Source organism: Trichomycterus rosablanca, chromosome 8 (assembly GCF_030014385.1).
Source record: "Trichomycterus rosablanca isolate fTriRos1 chromosome 8, fTriRos1.hap1, whole genome shotgun sequence".
In the NCBI taxonomy this organism is placed as follows: domain Eukaryota; kingdom Metazoa; phylum Chordata; class Actinopteri; order Siluriformes; family Trichomycteridae; genus Trichomycterus; species Trichomycterus rosablanca.
The window spans coordinates 26,846,919-26,865,849 of record NC_085995.1 but is presented as its reverse complement, the minus strand read 5'-3'; the positions used below and the strand labels follow the sequence as shown (position 1 = coordinate 26,865,849).

The 18,931-nt window shown below is 40.0% G+C and overlaps 1 protein-coding gene across 8 annotated transcripts in view; it reads left to right on the top strand.

Moving 5' to 3' along the window:
- Positions 1-1,291: 1,291 nt before the first annotated feature.
- The window catches only part of pcdh11 (protocadherin 11), a 718,842-nt gene continuing 701,202 nt past the window's right edge, over positions 1,292-18,931 (top strand). For 7 of the 8 annotated variants that reach the window (XR_010013507.1, XR_010013508.1, XM_063000633.1 and 4 more), the window contains exon 1: positions 1,292-1,809. The gene's annotated coding sequence lies outside the window, so the exon portion shown is untranslated. The remainder of the gene's footprint in view (positions 1,810-18,931) is intronic. The other variant, XM_063000628.1, reaches the window with a different exon arrangement.

Below are 18,931 nucleotides of genomic sequence, written 5' to 3'. Positions count from 1 at the left end.
GCAAGCCGAGGGCGACAGTGGCAAGGAAAAATTCCCTTAAAAATACAGGAAACCTTGAGAGGAACCAGACTCAGCAGGGACCCCTATCCTCCTTGGGTGGCCTGGAGGATAATTCAAATGAACAGATTTGACACAAATCATACATACACAAAATTAAATTAAAGTTATAACTAGCAATAATAATAATAATGATAGTTGGAGTTTTCCATTATTCAGTCCGGTTTGTGATAAAGTCTGTAGTGAGTTCTTGACATTTTTGGTGCAAACACGCTAGGCACCCATCACATCTAACAGGAGCAGCATTGTTGGCACAGCAGTCTCGACTTGCAGTCTTTAACCTCGGGTGGGTAAAAAGGTTTCTGTCAGAACCACCTCGAGGTAAAACAACAGAAAATGTAGTTAGAATGTAAAATCCTTAAGAGTAAAATCTCAGTTTTGCAAGGAGTAGCATGAGACTCCGGCACCCCTAATTATTACAGCATAACTAAAAAGGAGAGCGACCAGTTAACACAGTCATGAAGGCTTTCACATGACATCAGCGCCCACCTCCCCCACCGTCATCAAACCTGAGTGATCGGACAAGAGAGGCAGAACGACAGCAACCCAACATCCCTGATCACCACAAGTTTCTATGACCTAGAACCCCCAAGCTCTGCGCCTTTGTCTATAACCGGGGTGGGCAGCTCCGGTCCTAGGGGTCAGAAACTAGGCGCAGCCAGAAGCCAACAAACATGAGACTACCCAGACCTACAGTACCGGAGCCACACACCCCTAGTTTGAAAAGACTAATCAAAAGCCTGAGTAAATAAATATGGTTATCATCAGGTGTCGGGAGCCCAGCAATCAGTCGCACCAAGAGAATCCTTGTTTATTCATCATGGACATTTAATCAAAAACCTGTTTTACATGCTAGTAATGTCAAATACAAATTAAATGTCATTTTAAAAAAATAGAGGGGAAAAATCAGTGTTGCATGTCCAATTTTGCCGTAGTGGACATCTATTTTCCGAGCGAACACTGCCCCCTCTATCTAACATCTAACACGAACTGAACCAGCCTGTAGCAGCAGTGCGGCTTTAACATGATGGAGGCGGGGCCGGTGTGACGAGACTCCGCCCACCACATTGACCTCACGCTAAGAAGAAGCGGTGGGCGTGGTCGTAGGCGGGGCGTTCGCTTGCCGAGAGAGAGCAGTACCATCGCTAAGAGAGTGTCAGACTGAGTGAGTGATGCTGCATCAAGGCGCGCTTTCATCCTCCTCCACTGGGAAGAGCGAGCGCTCACAGCACTGCGTGGAACCTCCACATCCACTTTCCACTCTTAACTCTGGCTCAAGCATGACTGGCTCTGTCCAACCGTGAAGGTAACAGGCAAGAAAAGCAAACGCGTTGGGGCTATGTTTTTACAGAGTGCGCCTTCGCCTTGGCAAGTCAGTGCGCACTTGCGCTTCAGACGCACCAAAATGATTAAAACAGTTCCCGTATGGCCCGGCAGAGTCCCTCTTTTCTAACGATGAGTTGTTCCCTTCTTTTGGTTTTCTTCCCACAACAGAACAGAAGTGTTGCCTGTGGTGTTGAGTGAGTGGAGGCACTGAAGCCGGGCACGATCAGTCTGAGGAGGAATTAACGGGGAAAAGTGAAGCGCTCCTGGACCGGAGACTTAAACATAGATTGCGCCTTTTTTTTGACCAGGATACTGACGGATCAGCACGATTTTTTCCCTCTTCTGCACTTGACTCGGGACTTTATTCTATAAAGCCGGGATGCTTCTTGCTACGTGACGGGAATCGACTTTTATCAGGAAAATAAGGTAAGATCGACATGCATCTGTAATGCCAGATGTGTAGTATTTAGTATTATTGTGTGCAATCAAGTGAACCTGTTTTCCGCGCGTCTGGCATGTGCCATCGCAAACTCGTGCCACATTAAACCCAGGGAATGAACGAGTCATAGATTTCACTTGATCGAAACATGCCACTTTTTATATGCTATTTGTTGCACGCATATCTTGTGCACATGCACCAATAGATAGTAATAGGCAAAGTGAGAATAATGCATATTGGCCGGTGCGCACAAGACGCAAATTCTTACTCATGAAATGCTCCTGTTTGCACAGTATTTTTTGGATAGATGCTATAATACAGCACCTCTTGGAATACCCTATTTAAACAATCCTGCATTCAGCACGAGAAATCCCTATATAATAATAATATAATATATGCATTCTGCTTTTATGCTGCTACCTCATCCAAAAGCCAACCCTTATGATATTTACGATCAATGTATTTTAGTTCCATCTTCAACTAAGTTCAAGTGGCCCTGTTACGCACGTGTACCTGGACCCGCATCTTCAACTGCATGTAGTCTACCCAAGAGTAAACTTGCACCAGTTTCTTTATACTTTATATAAAAGCACAACTGTTACCTTAATCTGATCCTTCAAGGGGTAAAAGTACTCCCCTTATAGATAGATATGGATGCTGTCCATGTCTACACTACACAGTTTAGTCTGAATTCACAGCCCAAAGCAAGACGCACTGCTAGCATTTCCAAGGCATTTGATGCACTCTGCTGCTGGCTAGAACTATATTTAATCCCCCAAACCAATAATTAATATCTAAATTTGCAATTCAGGAGGTTTGAGTTGCCAGGATGCTGGAACGTGCCAAGAAAGGTCCGATAATAAGGGGATTTTCCAAGGGAACAGTGTGGTGCTCCAATGTAGTGCCTCATCTCAATGGCAGAACGTGTTAGAATGAATCACAGACTGTGCATGCACACCAGTATCCTATTACTAACTTGTGTATGTGTAAATCATTTCTAATTCCAGGCTTTAAATGATATGGGGATGATGGCAGGTTTCCAGAGGTTTCCTAGGGATTACATTAAAAACCATTAGTCTAAATATCAGCCAATTTACAGTATACTTTAATTACTTAAGAACAACAATGTAACTGGAATGGGCAGTATACACCCTTATGTGTTCTCTAATACAAGAGTTTGTCAGTTGCTTGGCACAGAAGTGTACTACCTTTGGTTATATAATACAAATCTATCTATAGAGGAGACAGTGTTTATTTAATTAATTTATATGCAGACATATATAGATGTACTGTAGATGTATGAATATTAACAGGACATTGAGACACATTGTCCCGTATCACCGGTGAAAGTGCTTTTCAGCTGACACTAGTTGATACCTTTGTGAGCTTCAAAAACCAGGTTCCCAGCGTCTTATTAAATCAATTTATTTATACTGTACTTATTTTCTTAGTTTTCAATACAGAAATAGTATTTATTACAATTTATTAGTCTGTAACAATACTACCACTATTCTATTTAACTAAATGTAAAGGTTAAAGGACGTGTTAAAATAAAGATCAGTAAAGTACAACTTGAGTAACACATTGTGAATAGTAACAGACATAAGAGCAATACTTTATACTTGTCCTTCATCAGCCGTGAAAGCGAAGTGCTTTTGAAACCCGCTGAGATCTCTGATAGATGGTTAAACCATTTAGATTATTTTTTACCTGTTTTCCTTGATAACACATTTTAATTATTTAAGTTCTGCTTGCCTTGACTCTTAGGTTTTAATGTAAAAACTACTTATTTATTACAATGTTTTACACATTTCACTCAACTTAGCTGTTATATGGTGCTGATGTACATTATATACCATTCTGTTTATATGAGTTTATATGAAATTAATATCTGGGTGTATTATCTGTGCAAGCAAAATGCATTTAAAACAGTTCCTGTATATTCCAGTGCTTAGTTTTCTTGTATAAACGATTCAAGTTTAGTTTACTACACTAACACTTGTCACTGTTGTTAATTAGATGTCCTACTGTCAAGTAAATAATTAGTGTACTTGAGCGATAATTCATTCCCACAAGTGCTTATAGTAGTACAAACAGAACGTTCTACTTATCTTGTATTAGCTCTGGAAGTAAACAGTCAAAATAAAGAAAATACATTCTGCCATTTAAGTTCTGCCAGTAATTAATTCTACAGTATTATAGTTAAAAAAGTTGCAGTGATCTGAAATGCCAAACTTATAACAGCTTAACAGCTTCTCACATCTGTTACTTGGGTGGAAATTGACATCAGACTATGAAGTACAAATGCTGTATACTTAAATTACATAAAATCTGTGAGTATGTGTGTACACATTTAACATAATTCTAAGACTATTATGCAATTATCAGTAAATAAAATATTGACTTATTACAGATTTGCTCAATGTAGTACTTGTTATTTAGTGAACCAAAGTCTTTCTATTTAACATTTTATGGCACACTCCAGACCTGTAATTGTTGTCCATTTGCTTTAATGTGCCATTTATTCAAATTGCTCTGTACTCTTAAAATGAATCTATAAAAACCCTATAAAAAGCACCCCCAAGTTTTACACAAAACACGTTGAGCTGTTGTTATACTGTTCATTCTACATTCTTAAAAAAAAGGTGCTTTTACTCCGTCAGGGCATAAATGCTTGTCACAGGAATTTTTAGTAGCTTGAGTTACCCTGGGAGGTGAATGAAGAGTGCTTTTAAAACTCAATAAAGGTGCATAATTGGACCTTAAGGACTAACTTTGAGGCTACATTTACATTTGTTCTACCTCAGGGACAAAAAATTGTTCCTGTGCAGTACATTTTCTCTGACAGTGTAGATGTGTGATGTGATTACATTGAGGAAACCATTATCCTTAACTGTATTTTAAAAACAGACATTATCAAATGTCATGATGGTGAATCAACAGCAAATAAAAAAAAAATTATTTAACTCATGATGTTACAATTTAATATCCTTAAATATCCATATCAAAGCCTTTTTTAAGTGACCAGTTAAAAGTGCATTGTCAATACAGGAGAAAATATTTGCATTGACAGGAGCATATTAGCTACATTATCAACAGAGTATGTAGACGTTGTGTAATACATAAATATACTTACGTGATACATTGTAAAATATACGTTACGTTGGTCACTGTTATCTTTCGGGATGTATCTACGCTAAAACTGATACTAATCTCACCACTCGAGTGCCCTCTATAGGCATTGTCCTTTTGTGATCCTGGAATAGTACGTTTTATTCAGTCAGTTATCATTCTTTTAATAGTTCCTTTTTTCTTTGTTTAATCATGGTCAGCGCTGGTCGTAATGCTGCGTACACAGTGGATGGATCACTGGGCGCCAGGGCCGAACACACTCCAAATACATTGATAATAAGGGATTGGATTAATGAAATGGGCAATTTAATCATTAATTAGTTATTTTGAATATGTAAAAGACATTTAATGTCTGTTATACAGGCAAAATTACAACATAATTAATGCCAAATCAGTCATTTTTGTGTAATTTAACATGTACACTGACTAGGCATAACATTATGACCACTGACAGGTGAAGTGAATAACACTGATTATCTCTTCATCATGGCACCTGTTAGTGGGTGGGATATATTAAGCAGCAAGTGAACATTTTATCCTCAAAGTTGATGTTTTAGAAGCAGGAAAAATGGGCAATCGTAAGGATTTGAGCGAGTTTGACAAGGGCCAAATTGTGATGGCTAGACGACTGGGTCGGAGCATCTCCAAAACTGCAGCTGTTGTAGTGGTCAGTATCTATCAAAAGTGGTCCAAGGAAGGAACAGTGGTAAACTGGTGACAGGGTCATGGGCGGCCAAGGCTCATTGATGCACATGGGGAGCGAAGGCTGACACGTGTGGTCCGATCCAACAGATGAGCTACTGTAGCTCAAATTGCTGAAGAAGTTAATGCTGGTTCTGATAGAAAGATGTAAAGTACACAGTGCAACGCAGTTGCAGGGCTGTTTTAGCAGCAAAAGGGGGACCAACACAATATGAGGAAGGTGGTCATAATGTTATGCCTGATCAGTGTATGCTATGCTATGTTGTATGTTAGAAATGACCACTTATTCACTGTGGTAGTTAAAATGAAAAAATGATTTTTGAGATTTTCTTGTTTGTACTTTTTTGCTTCTAGTACTTGGTCTGTAGGATCTAATTAAATGATTATGATTTACCCAAGAATGACAAGTTGAATCTGTCCGCAATAAATCGACAGATGTTGGTTTGAGAAATTAAATCAGTGTTTTATTAAGATTATTTATAGTTAAAACTTGCATGCTAAAGTCCTCAGGCTGATTAATGGCGCCTCGTAATGGGCACGTAGACATCTGCATACCGTCCTTTTAGCCCAATTTGAACGATTTGTTATTTTCTCAGTCCGCTACTTTAAAACTTTTGTGCGATTGGCTGACAAAGCTTTTTAAATGCATAATCATTGCTGACAGCCATAAATTGACTGCACTGCCTTCAGTACATCTGATTATCCTAATTCGATTGACAAACCTATTTAGTATGTTAATACCTTGGGCTATTGATCAAACCTGAAGCCTCTGATCAGAGGAGACAAACGTGAACCTGAACCTATGACTGTAGATCTTACAACATCTGACCTTTAAACTTAATGTCTCTATTAACTTTCTAACAATATCTTAACACTTATGAGATACAGATTTCACAGTGTTATTTAGTTTTATTAGTAGCAATGGTCTTGTTTAGCCTAGTTTTGGCTAGCTGTATAGTACTGAAATTACTGTTAAAGTAATTATTACCAGGTACTTTTTTTTCCTCATTAGCGTTCAGTCAAAAGAACTTGGAATCAAACCATGCAATAAAATGCCTCTTATAACATAACAGAGCCACCAGACCCCCTGACTTTGGGGTTTTAGCATTCAGGCTTGCCATGAAACAAATTACACCCCAACCAGTCTTTGTGACTGTAGCTCCTGCCATCTGCAAATATTGACTGATTGATTGATTATTTTTTCCTTTTGCCACCTTGATTCGGCGGCACGGTGGCTCAGTGGGTAGCACTATCGCCTCATAGCAAGAAGGTCCTGGATCCGATCCACAGGCGGGGAGTTTGCATGTTCTCCCCGTGTCGGCATGGGTTTCCTCCGGGACCTCCGGTTTCCTCCCACAGTCCAAAAACATGCAGTCAGGTTAATTGGAGACACTGAATTGCCCTGTAGGTGAATGGGTGTATGTGTGTCTGCCATGCGATGGACTGGCGCCTCGTCCAGGGTGTTACTGTGTGCCTTGCGCCCATTAAAAAGCTGGAATAGGCTCCAGCACCCCCGCGACCCAAACTGGACAAGCGGTTAAGAAAGTGAGTGCCACCTTGATCCAAGATCTAAGAGAGTCAGTCCTGCTAATCATTTTCATTCCAGTTCCAGAACATTGTAGATGTTATGTGTTAAATTCATGTAATCTTATGGTAGTCTGAAAGGACGTGCAATTGTTTTGTCTGTTTACTTATTTATATAGATTTTATGTTTAAGTCAATCCCCATTAATGTGAACATATACACTGATCAGCCATAACATCATAACAGCCTGTTTTCAACCTGTTCTTCAATGGTCAGGACCCCCACAGAGCTGGTATTTTTTAGGTGGTGGATCATTTTAAGCACTGCCGTGACACTGACATGGTGCTGGTATGAGTGGATCAGACACAGCAATGCTGATGGAGTTTTAAAATGCCGTGTCCACTTGCTGTCCACTCTATTAGACACTCCTACCTTGTTGGTCCACCTTGTTGGCTGTGTAAGACACCATTGCTGTGTCTTATCCACTCATACCAGCACAACACACACTAACACACCACCACCATGTCAGTGTCACTGCAGTGCTGAGAATGATCCACCACCTAAACAATACCTACTTTGTAGTGGTCCTGTGGGGGTCCAGACCATTAAAGAACAGCATGAAAGAGGGCTAACAAAGCATGCAGAGAAACTGTGGTACTACAGTCAGTAATTGTTGAACTACAAAGTACTTCTATATGAGAAGTGGAGCTGATAAAACGGACAGTTAGTGTAAAAACAAGGAGGTGGTTTTAATGTTATGGCTGATCGGTGTATTTTGGTGACCATACGTCCCGTTTTTCCCGGACATGTCCTCTTTGTTGGACCTAAAAAATGCGCACTGCCGGGATTTTCTAAATGCTATTCTTTGTGTGTTTTTGCACTGATTTCACCTTTTTCTTTAGGTCCTGCCTTCTCACACTTCTCTTAAAAATGCTCCCCCCACCCCTTTCCAAACCAAACTTTTAACCCAGTGCAGGTGTCCGTCTGGCCCATGCTGCCATCCAGCCAAGTGTACTCTTTTTTTGAAAATATGCTCACCCTAACATATATAGAATATTAAGTACTGTATTGTATAGTTACATTTGTGTAATGTTATCATTCAAGTACATACCAATTATTTAAAAAATCATGGCAATTGTGGATAATGATTAGAACATTGCAGTTTTTTTTCCCATTTTTGCACATTTTGGCATCTCGTTAAAGACTACTAGAAATTCATAGCTGCCACTGGTGTATTCATGAAGTGTTAAGGCAGAATAATGAATAAAAGAGTGAAGGTCTCTGTAGATGTGCAGCTTGACATTCTGAGTAGAGAAATGTGAAAGCAGGTAGAGCAGTCAGCCGGCAGGAGGGCGATGGGCCTTGAGTTGCTGCTGGCAGGAGGTTGAGAACGAACTCAAACAAGATATCAAATTGTCAAAGAAATGTGGAAAACCAACAGTAGGAGCGAAGCTCTACTGATAAAAATGAACCAGCGACATGCTTTAGGCAGTCATCCCAGATTAACTTCCAATAAGCACCTTTAATAATTCTTGTGAAACGCCTTCTTGGTTTAATTACACTTTGCTCTGTTGCTGTAATCGGCAAATATCGTGCAGAATTCACCATCTCGGCTGCACTGACAGGAGACACCATACAGACAATTATTCAAAACAGCCATCCCATTGCGATGTAAGCTGAAATGCTCTGGGGCTGCGGAGATATTTTCTTCCTTGACAGTTCAGCTCATAATAAAAACAGGCAGCTCAGTCCATCACATTCTCATGTAAAGCGATCCGGAGTTGCTGCTGCGCTTTCTCGGTTCAGGCTCTAGAGAGAAGGGTGGCTTTTTGCCTGCCCCATGGATTGCATGGTCCAGCACTCAAAATAGATCATCGTAACCCACTGCAAGCAGAAAAGCATCCTCGGTGACACATCTCGATTCATGCTCCCAGTACACTTAAAGTTTTTTCCAAAGATTTGAGAAAGTTTGATCTCTAGGCATTATATCTATATGTAGAGTAGTTTGGGAGGCTTGTTCCCTAGAGGAACATGTTTTGCAACAAAATAAACCGCCCTAAATAAAAAGAGAAATGACAGCGATGGTCCCTTGTGGAATTGTCTAATCCCAGCTGCATGTCCCTGGATAGCAAAGCTTCTTACAAAATGCCAGACGGTGCTCAATTTTGAGCTGGTGCTTGTACTGGGTGCAGTGTTGTGTCCTATTTTGGGGGTAAGCATTGGGCAGAAAACTTCATTATACCTGAAAAATAGCCATGGCTAAAACTTGAAGGAAATGTCCGAAATTTTCTCCACCACTACGGAGTTTTTAAATACCGTGTCCAATCACTGTCCACTGTATTAGACACTCCTACCTAGTTGGTCCATCTTGTAGATGTAAAGTCAGAGACCTTCATCAGTGGTCACAGGACGCTGCCCATGGGGCGCTGTTGGCTGGACAGTTGGCAGTGACAGTGAGGTGTTTAAAAACTCCATCAGCACTGCTGTGTCTGGTCCACTCATACCAGCACAACACACACTAACACACCACCACCATGTCAGTGTCACTGCAGTGTTGAGAATGATCCACCACCCAAATAATACCTGCTCTGTGGAGGTCCTGTGGGGGTTTTGATCATTGAAGAACAGGGTGAAAGCAGGCTAAAAAAGTATGTAGAGAAACAGATGGACTACAGTCAGTAATTGTAGAACTACAAAGTGCTTTTATATGGAAAGTGAAGCTGATAAAATGGACAGTGAGTGTAGAAACAAGGAGGTAACAAGATATATATATATATATATATATCGCAGTACTGATTGCATCTTTTCACCCGCACGAGGCGAGTTCATAGCGGATCAACTTTGTGTACAGAGAGCCACACCCTGATCAACAAATTATTCATCGACTCTGTGCATGCGCCATCAGTCAGCCAGTAGAGGCCGTAATTGCATCAGTTATTAGAAGTCCCTGGTCCGGCTTCCCACCCTGTATGAACAACAGTCAATCGTTGTTCATGTAGGTGCCCAGCCTGCCGGATGGACGGACATGTTTGAAAATGGCAGCTTGCTACTAAAGTGTGAGGTGAAGCTCCGCATCTGTAAGAATTAAGAATAAAAATGGGGTAAAGACAAATCAGGTGGCCAAAATAACTAAACCCATGTACCAAATGAAAGACACCAAAACTCGTGGGCCAGTTTATTCTCCAAGGGTGGTTTGCCAGCAGACCAGAAAGCGCCACAACCTTGGCCTGGTTCCCATGACAACATCATGGTATCCTACAGCAGCATCCCATGGCAGCAGAAAACATGGCAGAGAAAGAGCAAGTTGCCAAACAGAGGAGCAGGCAAGTCTGTAGGGGAGAAACTGTGTTATATAGAAACAAACAAAACTACAAAATGAAAGTTTTTTCACAGGTTTAGTCTAGGTTTTCGGTAAAGATGCTGGGTTTTACTTAATCAAAATTTACATACAGCAGATGAATAATTTAGTGGTGTAGATAGTTCTTTAATGTCATTTAACTTTGTGGCATGGCCTAATTCTCTTGCTGCTGAAGACTTCTCCCTGCCTATATATCATTTTATTTAGTAGGTATTTATTTATTAGGATTTTAGTGATGTTTTACACTTTGGTTACATTCATGACAGGATAGGTTGTTTCAGGTTACACATGATTCATCAGTTCAAGTTCAATGTCAAACACAGTCATGGACAATTTTGTATCTCTGATTCACTTCACTTGCATGTCTTTGGACTGCGGGAGGAAACCGGAGCCCTGGAGGAAACCTTTGCAGACATGCAAACTCCACACAGAAAGAACGCAGACTGGTCCACCTGGGAATATAACCCAGGACTTTCTCACTGTGAGGCGACAGTGCTACCAACCGAGCCACTGTGCCACCCCTTTGCCTATTTGACTATTAGAAACTACATGGTATAGTGGACAAGAAAAAGAACCAAGCTGTCAACCCATGATGATTTGAAAAACAATGACTGGAGAGTCAGATTCAATTTAATAACTAGCAAAAAAACAAGTCTGTTATTAGAAGCTGCAGAAACATGAGTAACACTGTCCATAATCAAGCAAGTTGGCTTAGAGGCTTTCTTGCAAAAAAGGAAGCTTCCGCTAACACATTTGTATCTGTAACAAAATCAAACGTAGCTTTAGGGTGCCAATTTTGTAGCAGTATAGTGAAGAGCTTATGAAAGGAAGTGCAATGCATTTTCTATACATAACTAATGGTAATGTCTAGAGCGCTGGAGGAAAAAATAGCAACTGTGTAAGATTTGCAATCACTCACCTGTTCACTGAGCTTTGATGGTATAATGCACCACTCCATTATTCATTGCATCAGGTTATTTAGTTATATTGAGTGGTAACAAATATTGTAACAAAAAATGCTTATTTTTATATTAAAAGTAACAACAATAATAATAATATTAACAAATAAACATTAAACATTAAAATGCCACCCTACCATTCGATAAAATCGAACACATCATTATAACGTATCATTTTGACATGGGATGTTGTATGCAGATGGACGTAGTCTTAAGCAATAGAAACTTAACATGTTATGCTAATTTTGTCAAGTTTAATTTTAACACTAGAGGCGCTATATAAATACAACTTCATATTAAATATTATTATTAGTATAGTAATAGTAGTATCATTGTTATTATTATTATTCTTCCTCTGTACTGATACTACCCTCAACTGCTGACTGAGGAGCGCCGCAACTGAAACACGCCCCCTCCGACACATGTGCAGTACCAACTGCATCTTTTCACCTGCACGAGGCGAGTTTATATGCGGATCAGCTTTGTGCACGGAGAGCCACACCCCGATCACATTATCCCTCGATTCTGCGCCAGCAGAGGTCGTACCTGCATCAGTTATGAGGAACCCTGGTCCGGCTTTCCCACCCTGTGTAAACAACAGCCAATCGTTGTACATGTAGTCGCTCAGACAGATGGCAGAGCTGAGATTCGAAACGATGTGTTAGAAATCTCAGCTCTGGTGTGCTAGCGTGTTTTACTGCTGCGCCACCTGAGCGGCTATTATTATTATTATTAGGCTAACAACACTAAGTTTAAAGAAATGAATTAAATAGCTGCCAAACTTTTTAATGTTTCATATTTATTAGCTTATTTCTAAATATAACAATATTCCTAACAGGGTGGGTAGCGCCTTGCTACTAAAGTGTGAAGTGAAGCTCCAGAACCTGCAAGAACTGAAAATAAACCCAAATGCACGATGCTTGACCAAGGTAGAACAATACTGTGGCTAAAACACTAACAAAAGGAAAAAGGGGTAATAAAAATTGAAACAATGTAACAAATTAAAGACACATTTTTAGGGCAATTTGTTCACCCAGAGTGGTTCTATAGTGATACCCAGAAGCGGCACAACTTTTGGCCAGGTTCTCATGTCAAGATAAATGTGTGCTGGCATCCCGCGCCAGCAGAAAGAGCGAGTTGCCAAACAGAGAAGCATTCAAGTCTGTAGGAGAGAAACTGCGATATATAGAAACACTCCCACCTGGAGCGAATTAACACTCAACAAGGCACAGGTGACTGTCAGTTAAGAGGAACTTGCCCCTCCGCCAGCTGTAACTGGCATGGCAGATGAAGCAAGAATCTGCATTCAGGCCCAGCTGGACCCACTACAAATATTAGAGACAAACATTATTTATTAGGATTTTAATGTCATGTTTTACACACTTTGCTTACATTCATGACAGGACGTTACTCATTACACACAGTCCTTAAACACAGTCATGGACCATTTTGTATTTCTAATTCACCTCACTTGCATGTCTTTGGACTGTGGGAGGAAACCGGAGCTCCCGGAGGAAACCCACACAGACACGGGGATAACATGCAAACTCCACACAGAAAGGACACAGGCCGCTCCACCTGGGGATTGAACCCAGGAACTTCTTGCTGTGAGGCGACAGTGCTACCCACTGAGCCGCCGTGCAACCAGATAGACAAACAGTAGTGACAGTAATCAGGCTGTACTGAGTATATAAGATGCCGCATAGCACATGCAAACTAAAGCTAGAGACAGGTTGCTGACAGCTGCCAGGGTGCTAGTTAAAATAATGATAAACATTTTATGTAAGTAACAGGAGCACAGCAGCTCTGAGCTAACGGTCATGTTCATTGTGAATTCAGTATTACCTGCCTTGGTTTTGCATTATTCTCAGTAATTTATTTATAGTCCCAAAATGTAAGAATATCCCATAACAGAGTTTTAAACTGTTTAAAAGTTGTGTATTTGGATGTAGAGTATAAAATATTCTAAGGATGTGTTCGAAAAGCTAGGAAGCTCTCTACATAAACAGCATTTAACGTCATCCTACGTGCGCTCCCGAGAATGAGGCTGTTCGAAATCCTAGATGCCTTAATATGCTGTCCAACAAGGCATCTTAAAATTTCAATGTTATTTTGACTCAAGAACGAGTGAGCAACGCGTCCTTAGTGATCAAGGCAATCCCAGCATTCAGTGTGGGATTGGCTGACGGTGCAGGGAAACAAACGGAGTTATTTTCAAAAATAAATAAATTATTATTGATTTTTAACTTGTATAAACTTGCACAAGTGTTTTTATTTGCAAGTTTGGGCTTGTCAGAGAATTTAACTGTTTTCGGTACACGAAGGGAGAGGCCAGATGCTAACTGTGTTAGCTTAGTAAGCGAAACCCAATGGACTCGCTGTCTCAGTAGCGCGTTCGAATAACCTGCCTTATAAGTCATTGACTTATTAGAATCCTCTCTACTGAGGCAGCTGCCTATGTAGGCAGTAAGGCAGCAAGGCAGCTCCCTAGGTTTTCGAACACACCCTAAGTATCTAAGCTGTTTATACTTTATTTTGTGATCTGTACTTGTATGTTAGTACCAATCTTTGGACAAATAAGAGATGAAATTGATTTAAACCATGTTTTTAATGATAGAAAGTTTGAAAGAGGTTTTAGTCCTGAAATGCACTTTATAATGGCCTACTCATGCCACTCTTAATATACGCCAGAGCAATGTTGAAGAATCTAGATCATCTTTTCATCTTTTATTCACCACACTGTAATGCGCTCCTTCACCAGCCAGTTCGCTTTATTATGCACTATCTGGCAAAGGCTTGGACTGTTTCGAGCTTTACATAATATAGCATGTGAATAGTAATTGCTTGCTCTTTTTTAAGTTAGAAGTACGGTCTTAATCCTCCAGCATTTCTTTGTAGCGTTGTTCTCATCACTTGTTCTCTAAGGATGTTAAACAGACGGCAGACGGTGCGGCATTACATCCCTGTCGGACTTCCTTTCTTACCTCAGCCTGAACCATGCTGATGTGTGATTGGCTGTCCTGACAGCAGTATGCTGTTAGGTACACTTATTCCCTAGTAGTGTGCGAGGGAAACCCATCCCAAGCATTGGTCATATTGTACCATGTTGAATGCCTTTGTAAAGTCATTCAAACATAAATATAATGCCCGGTTCATTTCTCTTGCTTTCTTCATGTCTGGAAATTCTAAACTATACAATTAATACACGTATGTCATGGCAGTCTTTCCTGGCAAGAATATAAAGAGAACCCAAATTGTTTTCTTATGCTGAGAGGAAATTTGTCCAGATGATCAAAAATACGCCAAAACCACATAAACAGGTCTCCCATAACTTAAAAGGGCAACATTGTTCAAAGTCAAGAAAGCTTTACATTGGCATTGACACATCAGTCATCAATCAGGTGCCATCAACCAGCCAGCAGAGGTCGTAGATGCATCAGTTATGAGAGAGTCCCTACCCGGCCTAATGCCCCGCCCCTATATGAACAACATGCCAATCGTTGTTCATGTGGTTGCTCAGCAAGGTGGAACAAAAATCGCCATAACCCTAACAAGGATGAATAAATAAGACAAATTAATGTGGACATGATGTTATAAAATGTATTTACCCATAAAGAAATAGGAACAGGAGTTATGATCGCTATATTCTGCAAAGCAGCAATTTGTAAATCGGTGTAAAAAGAAAGCAGTCCATTGATCACTGTCATGTAAATAGCAAGGAGCGCTCCTCCATCCTGCACACCTTTTAATGACTCTCTCTAGAGGTCCAGTACAGAGCACCAGCTGCAGGAAACAACACGGCCTGACAGCGCAGACCCCAGCTCGCCTCTGTTTGCTGTTCTCACACATGAAAACAGCACCATAACTCCTATATATTTAAAGAAGTCTCCCTTCTCTGAGAGGCTTGATGGAATCTCAATGATAAATGTCATGGCCATTTCATCAACTTATTATGAATTTTTCATAGTCAATCTTCCATGCCTGCACTAAAAATGTTGGCAATAAGAACCAGAAACTTGAGGAATCAGTCCAGTAGAGCTTAAATATGAAAATATCTAATTGCATTAGTGTTATAAATCTTGAATTGTGAGTCCGTTTCAATATTTATTGAATATCAGTTATCTAAAAACTGCCCATACTAAAACCACCTCCTTGTTTCTAAACTCAATGTCCTTTTTATTAGCTCCACTTACCATATAGGAGCACTTTGTCGTTGTACAATTACTGACTGTAGTCCATCTGTTTCTCTGCATGCTTTGTTAGCCCCCTTTCATGCTGTTCTTCAATGGTCAGGACTCTCCCAGGACCACTACAGAGCAGGTATTATTTAGGTGGTGGATCATTCTCAGCACTGCATTGACACTGACATGGTAGTGGTGTGTTAGTGTGTGTTGGGCTGGTATGAGTGGATAAGACACAGCAGCGCTGATGGAGTTTTTAAACACCTCACTGTCCCTGCTGGACTGAGAATAGTCCACCAACCAAAAATATCCAGCCAACAGCGCCCAGTGGCCAGCGTCCTGTGACCACTGGTGAAGGTCTAGAAGACGACCAACTCAAACAGCAGCAATAGATGAGCGATCATCTCTGACTTTACATCTACAAGGTGGACCAATCAGGTAGGAGTGTCTAATAGAGTAAATACTCCAGCATAGCTGCTGATCCACTCATACCAGCACAACACACACTAAAACACCACCACCATGTCAGTGTCACTGCAGTGCTGAGAATGATTCACCATCTAAATAATATCTGCTCTGTGGTGGTCCTGTGGGGGTCCTGACCATTGAAGAACAAGGTAAAAGCAGGCTAAAAAGGTATGTAGAGAAATAGATGGACTACAGTCAGTAATTGTAGAACTACAAAGTGCTTCTATATGGTAAGTGGAGCTGATAAAATGGACAGTGAGTGTAGAAACAAGGAGGTGATTTTAATGATATGGCTGATCAGTGTATTAGTTCTATTAATATGCTTATTATGATTAATGTAGGCCCCCCATGAATCAGTCAACTCTAAGGGAAAGACACACCATTTTTTTTAGAAAACAGCTTTGATTAGAAGAAAGAGAAGCCCACCCTAATGGCTTTCCAGTCTTTACAGAAATTACATTTATTTATACAGAAATGGCTCATAATCTGGATCTTAACAGTGTTTAAGTAACAATACCCAAACTTTGGGAGTCTTTCCAACCATTGTTTTTAATGACCCAGTTCAGCTGCTGGCACACACTGAAGGCCTCTGGCAACATTTATTTATATAACACTCTGACAGCATTGGTGTAGCCATGGAGTCTGCAGCAAACACCAGCATACTAATTTATGGATAATGTCTAAAATGCTAAGATATAAAATATTAGGAGTTTTCTTCTAGATCAGTGGTACTCAAGCTGTGTTACAAGTGCTACCAGTGGTAACTAAAGCAGCCCCAGGCGGTACTTTAGATGGCTGTGGTTCATTAACTATGTGCACTGAAGTAAAATGAATGATTTAAAAGCTGTCTAATTGATGTATTTTTTTTTAAGCAAGAGGTTTGTCACAAATTTATGGGCCCTTAAAACTGCAAATACAGTATGTAAGACACCGTACATTCTTGTTGGCAATGAGGGAATCTCTGTTAAATGCTACCTGTTAGCATTACCTGTATATTGTTTGGTGTGTTTGGGTTCAACAGTTCCTCTCATGAGATTAGCTTATATTTGATTCTTATTAATATTACTTCATGATTTGATAACACTCCAGTCTTATTATGTTACTCAATTTAGCATTTATTTAATTCTTATTTGGAATATCAGCGTTGAATACTTACGTGTAGCAGTCTTGAGGTGGCTGTACCATTCAGCTCATTTATTGGAGGGTTTCCCACCATTAGGAAGGGAAGTACTATTGCTAGAGCTAGAGCAGGGGGTTAGAATTTTATTGTCCGGTTATTGTATAGGTTTCCTGCCATGGATTACTATGAACATTACTGGCTTATGTTTAGTACTAATATTGTCTGAGTTGAACATTTGGCTATATTGCATTTGTTTATATTTTTCATTTTCTTTGAATTTGGAGTGTAATTAAAGTTACTGTAGTTGGATTGGCCCAAAGGCGAAGCTGAAGCTATTTAAGAAGGTGGCACCTAGAACCAAGGGGTCAAGTATATTCATACCACAGATTAGATTAGATTAGATTAGATTAAACTAAACTAAACTAAACTCAACTCAACTCAACTTTATTGTCATTACACAAGTACAAGGCAACGAAATGCAGTTTAGCATTTAACCAGAAGTGCAATAAGCAGCAAGTGGAAGCTAGTCCAAAATCAAACAAATGCTTAAATGTTTTCTTGTTGGCAATGAGGGGATCTCTGTTAAATGCTACCTGTTAACATTACCTGTATATTGTTTGGTGTGTTTGGGTTCAACAGTTCCTCTCATGAGATTAGCTTATATTTGATTCTTATTAATATTACTTCATGATTTGATAACACTCCAGTCTTATTATGTTACACAACTTAGCATTTATTTAATTCTTATTTGGAATATCAGCGTTGAATAGCAGTCTCAAGGCACTCACAAACAGAGGTGGCTGTACCATTCAGCTCATTTATAGGAGGGTTTCCCGCCATTAGGAAGGGAAGTACTATTGCTGGAGCTAGAGCAGAGTGTTAGTATAGTACAGTATTGTCCTGTTTCCTGTCATGTATTACTATGAACATTACTGGTTTATGATGAGTAGTTAAAGTGTCTGGGTTTATACATTTGGCTATATTGCCTATGGACCATTGGAGGAAACCCAGACCGCCCCGTCTGTGGATCGAACCCAGGACCTTCTTGCTGTGAGGCGACAGTGCTACCCACCAAGCCACTGTGCCCTCTTTGGTTATTAGCTGTAGTCAATAAGAATCAACCATAAGGATTTTGGGACGCCATGCCACCATGGTGACTGACATGTATGGAACTTTTTAGACCATTAAATTAATAATTTAGATTTTAATCTTTAATTGCTGGTGCATTTCTTAAATGCATTTAATAAATAATCCATAAATAACATTTTAATTTACGAAAAAAACAGCAGTTTTATGTTTAGCATTCTGTTTATGCCATGCAACTTCTCCAACCTATTAAATGTTCTATATGGCCAAAGGAATTTGGACACCTAACCATGTGCTTGTTGAGCATTTGTTCACATAAGCAGAGTCATAGAGTCATACTGGAACAGGAATTGTCCTCAAAACCTGTTAGCATTGAACTGTAATAAGAAGAGTTGGCCACTTTTTCCTGGACATGCAGTGCACTCCCTGTAAAAACTCTTAATATGTTGATAAATAAATTGTTAGCTGCACATTTGCTTGTTTCTTCAAGTGGTTAACAGTGTTAATTAGAGTGGCTGTCAAGTTAAGTGAGTCTATACCAGTTTCTTGTCTATACAGACATCTTCTGATGCAAAGTTC